Source organism: Limulus polyphemus, unplaced genomic scaffold (genome assembly GCF_000517525.1).
Source record: "Limulus polyphemus unplaced genomic scaffold, Limulus_polyphemus-2.1.2 Scaffold7445, whole genome shotgun sequence".
In the NCBI taxonomy this organism is placed as follows: domain Eukaryota; kingdom Metazoa; phylum Arthropoda; class Merostomata; order Xiphosura; family Limulidae; genus Limulus; species Limulus polyphemus.
The window spans coordinates 9,149-14,822 of NW_013673055.1; positions in this window are offsets into that span (position 1 = coordinate 9,149).

A 5,674-nucleotide genomic window follows, 5' to 3' on the forward strand; every position below is an offset into this window, starting at 1 on the left:
GTGACATTCTACAATGAAGTCACCACAACATACTACGTTACTGAGAGACGTGACATTCTACAATGAAGTCACCACAACATACTACGTTACTGAGAGACGTGACATTCTACAATGACGTCACTACGACATTCTACGTTACTGAGAGACGTGACATTCTACAATGAAGTCACCACGACATTCTACGTTACTGAGAGACGTGACATTCTACAATTTTCGTATGTTTGTTATAGTCATGGCTAATTGTGACCTAGTGGTTAACGTGCCGAACTATGGATCCAAGGCTCCATGGTTCATGTCCCGTTGTCGCATTTTAGGGCCGTGGTGCATTACAATTGGTTAAATCCCACCCATAGGTGTATAAATAAGGCCGGTTAGAGCAGACAGCTCTCGTGTAGCTTTATAGGGATATCGGAAATAAACATTATTCCGAAAGTCTGCTTCAAATACCGACTGTCAAATTAAAACTCGTTCAAAATGGCATTTGTTTAGCTAAAAATGATTCGTAAGATATCTTATTCTAGTTCTACCATTTAATTCCATTATTTCTTTTTCACAGATCCGCCCAAGCATATCCCTCTTCACACAAACGTAACCAAGTGTGTTAAAAATCTGTGTATCCGAGACGCTTAGAAGGGAGAAGCCGGAGGATAAATCAAGTGACAGGAGTAAAAAAAAAAGTGATACTTTTTATTCAGAGGGAGTAGGATGCGATAAACAGACTGCGATGGATAAACAAACCCCCGTATTTATAAACAAAACCCCCGTATTTAAATTATGATACGTAAAAGATATTTGTTGTTCTGTATATTACCGCCTTACTTAATGTGTATTCTTTTTTCAAGACGCACTTTAAAGTCATCAAATAAAATTATCACAGCTCACTGTATCTACTAAACTCATTATGAAGTAATAAAAAAAATGGTTTAATAAAATTTGATGCCATTGGATTATTTTGTGCTGTCTCTAGTGTCTCCATTGCTGGCAGAGCGTAGGATTGGAGTTAACATGACAGTCTGCAGTCGGAAGGTCGAAGATTTGAGCCTCGATATCCTGCACCATCTGTACTCTCAAGTGTGGTGGCGTAATATTCGTAACAAGAAATTCCGCTATTCAGTAAATAGCCACGTATAAATGGAAGGTGTTGCAAACAGATTTCATTCTATTTGGTCAACAGTTCCAAATTAGGAATGGCTATTCTTGAAATTTAAGGGTCTCTAACCTAGCTGTTTAACTCATATGTCTTTAAATACCGAAAATAGCCCGAACTAGACGTACTTTAAATCAGCATTACTGTTATGTAAAGTATTAGGCCTAACTAAACAGAATCTGAAGCAGCATTATTGTGATGCAAAAAGTATTAGGCCTAACTAAACAGAATCTGAAGCAGCATTATTGTGATGCAAAAAGTATTAGGCCTAATTAAACAGAACTTAAAGCAGCATTATTGTGATGCAAAAAGTATTAGGCCTAACTAAACAGAATCTCAAGCAGCATTATTGTGATGCAAAAAGTATTAGGCCTAACTAAACAGAATTTAAAGTAGCATTACTATTAGCGTCGCTACAGAAGGTTAAGTGCAGTAATTGGAGTAACCCTAGTGATTTCCAGCAGTAGAGAAGACGATGAAGGGAATAGTTTGGTTTTAATAATGAACTTGTAATTTTCAGTCCCCGAAGTCTATAAAGCCAGGAAACGAGGTCGTTAATGCAATAATAAACGAAAGTTTGTTTGTTCTATTACTTTGTTTTTAAGGTACTTTTTTACTCCCTACACGACTGTTTATAGTAACTGTTTTGGTAACGAGGATAATTTAGAAAATGGTTGTCTTATTAATTTATTCTTGACTATTTTGGAACCGTATCCAGGAATGTTTTTATAGCATTTTTATTTTGTTAAGTGTTAGTATTATTTGACTTTATTTGACAATGATACGTATAACAAAGATTAAAATGTTGCCTGACATGCGGATTTAATAATAAACAAAGCTTTTCACTTTAAAAAAAAAAAGATAATAAATATACAATTTTGTCAGAAAAAGTTATCAGATTATCTTTTTTTGAACAAGTCGTTGAAGTATTGTTTGTAAGAATTATAATTATTGGTGGATACGTCTCCTGCCTAAATCTCATTTGTAATACTCAGTTTGAGTGGCTGATGCGTTTCCCGCTGGAATTTCTCAATGCGTAAGACACGCGAGAGTTTAATATCTGTAAATTATTTTATTTCACTAGAAATATATGGAACATATATAAAAGTACACGATTTTTTTTAGAACGTGGACACAGCTGGTGAGTGATAATTATAAACTGATCTCTAAAGTGAAACATCTCCAACAACATTCGCCCCAGAGTGAGTGTAGGTCGAGTGGACTTAAAACTTGACTTGTCTAGAACATTCCGCATACTTTCGTTTTTAGTTTACTTCTGAAGAAAAAAACGAACAAGCAATAGATTTTAAAAATAAGATTTTTTTTTGTTTTATAAAAATATTTTAATCTATTAGGCCATTACGGCTCCGTTCGAAATTTAGTCTAATTTTAAATTTTTTATTTAGTCTAATTTAGTCTAATTTTAAATTTTTTATTATCATGTATGAGAGAAAATTCTTATTTTTTTAACATCGAAAATTAATATATTAATTTTCACTAAAACTTTAACGATTCAGTCTCGAGTTTCTCTAACAAATAAACACGATCGTTGATTTCAAACATTAGAATATGCACTTTTTTTGGCGAGTTTCGAAAAACAAAAATTATGCCGCTTAGAATGATAAATATTATATCGCTTTCGAAGCTAAAAAAAAATTTTTTTTTGTCTGACCCAAATATAAAAACAAACTTATTGGTGTATTCAATTTTAAAAAGAAGTCTTAATCATCTCCTAGATTTGGAAATTTTGCAAAAAAAAGATCCTATTTTTAAAGCCCTTCTATTTTTTCAGAAATTTGTTTATTGGAGTTAAGCACAAAGCTACACAAAGGGCAAGCTGTGCTCTGCCCACCACGGGTATCGAAACCCGGTTTCTAGCGTTGTAAGGCCGCAGATATACCGCTGTGCCACTGGTGGGCTTTTTCAGAATTGTTTGTTTGTTTTTGAATTTCGTGCAAAGCTGCACGAGGGCTATCTGCGCTAGCTGTCCCTAATTTAGCAGTGTAAGACTAGAGGGAAGGCAGTTAATCATCACCACCCACCGCCAATTCTTGGACTACTCTTTTAACAACGAATAGTGGGATTGACCGTCACATTATAACGTCCCCACGGCTGAAAGCTTTTACAAAGCTAAAAAAAAAAAATAACGATTTTCTCTTACAAAGATTAAACACAAATTTAAAGGTAGACCAAATTTGTAAGGAAGCCGTAATCATTTTAATATTTTGTGAAATTATTTTTTGTGTTATTAGATACACTTTATGTTCGCTCAAAATGGGACTCTTTTCATCAAAACTTCCAAGATGTTGGCACTGAGTTGTCACGAATATTCGGGCAAGATTCAATATTACTTTACTTCTAAAGAAAAGATAAATAACGGAACAAAGTCGATAATAGGAATTTTCAATCAAAATTGATAAAGCCGTGGGGGCGTTATAATGTGACGGCCAATCCCACTATTCGTTGGTAAAAGAGTAGCCCAAGAGTTGGCGGTGGGGACTAGCTGCTTTCCCTCTAGTCTTACACTGCTAAATTAGGGACAGCTAGCGCAGATAGCCCTCGTATAGCTTTGCGCGAAATTCATAACAAACTTAATTTTTGTAAATATTCTCAACTCTAACAGCTACAAGTCTTTATGGAAAAAAGTTAAACTGGTTTCTTTACCAATACGCACCTTGCACACATGGGTTTGAGATTATAATTCAAATTCCAGTAAAGTACATTGTACAACTAAGCCTAAACGTGATGCAATGTGGAAACAAACCACGTAAAAAACAGGAAGGACTGCAAATAAAAACACAACCAAAAATCTTGTATTACATTTATTTTCTACGAGAAGTAATAAATCTTAAAGGACACTTGAAATAATAACAAAACAATGTTCAAAGAGTGAAAAACAAACAACAGATCTAGTAAAATTAAAAACTGCAGAAAAGGATATGTATTTCTCAGAGTGAAATCTGATCAGACCACCACTACCACCTTTAGCATTTGTTTTCTATAATAACAGTCGTGAGAGGAAGTTTTATGCTCTTTCGAGTTTATCAAAAAAGAATCATTCAACTCAATTGTATAAAAATGTTCTTTTTTATAAACGTTTGAAAAATGTAAGCATGTAGTTCACCATGATTATGAATATTTTCTTATTAATGTACTCGCTTTACACATTTCCCTTGCTTAAAAGCACATTTAAATTAATTCCTCAGGAGTAAAGTTAGATTGTAATTTATCCTGAAAAGAAAGAAAAAAATTTTTTTTCAAAATTTCTTATAATATCTCCTGGTGGCGAATCGTGTAACTAACGATGAGTCACTCACTATAAGTTGAATTAAGAACACATTTAAATTAATTTCTCAGGAGTATAGTTGGATTGTAATTTATCCTGATAAGAAAGAGAAAAAAAAATTCAAAATTTCTTATAATATTCCCTGGTGGCGAATCGTGTAACTAACGATGAGTCACTCACTATAAGTTGAATTAAGAACGTCGGAAGAAATTCGGAGATATGGCTTTTAGCTATCTCCCCCGGGATCATTTTGGAGTACAATTGTTTTATATAGATAAGAAAACTCAATATTTATTCGTAATAAAGTTTAATTGAGTTTCATGGATTTGAAATAAGTAATTTTAACTATAATAAGACTACTTTCTGGTCTATATATCTAATTCTAATAACATAAGAAAATATGTACATAATTTTTTTAACTACATTTATAGCAACATACAATCCAGTGGATGATACATATCATCATTATGAAACAATAATTAACTTAATATAAAATATGCATTAAGAAATCCATTGTAAATCCCAGTCATCACTTTAAATACATAACGGATGTTGTCGGTGGTTGTGGCACTCAAGACAAAATCCAAACGCCGATGTTAAACTAGCCAGTAATCATTGAAAATCAATTAAAGGTATGGAGTCGAGTGCTTACGTCCACAACCTCTCAACTCCTACTGCTTTTCACTGGCTACAGCCAATTAACCTTAAAAGTTATTCTAATCCCTAAAGTAGAAATGAAATAAAACCACCCTAATACATTCCTGTTATATGTTACTCTCAACTTCCGCCCTTACAACATAAATAAAATAATCTTAAATAGAAATGAATTAAAATAACTTAAAAAAAGATCTTAGATGAAATTATGATCCCTACCTTAATATTTCGTTCGTTGTTCATATTCCACCCCCCTTCTCTTAAAAAAATGTATTCAAGTATAACCCGAGACGAGCCCAACTACTTGAAGTTAGTCTTTCCGCACTGAATAAATTTGTAATTTTAATTTTAGCTACTTAAAGGTAGTTAGCTACCTCTAGTGACAAAGAAAGGTATTTTCCTTATCGAAAATGTATTTTTTTTAAATATTTTCATATTTATTATAAAACAGTGTATTAATTGATTTTATTAATTAATTAATTTTATTTTTAATTGTCAGTATTTATAATCACTATTTTCTAGTTTATTTATCAATAATACAACATTATCCATAAAAGTATTATTTGTATTACAAACTGTTAAAAATA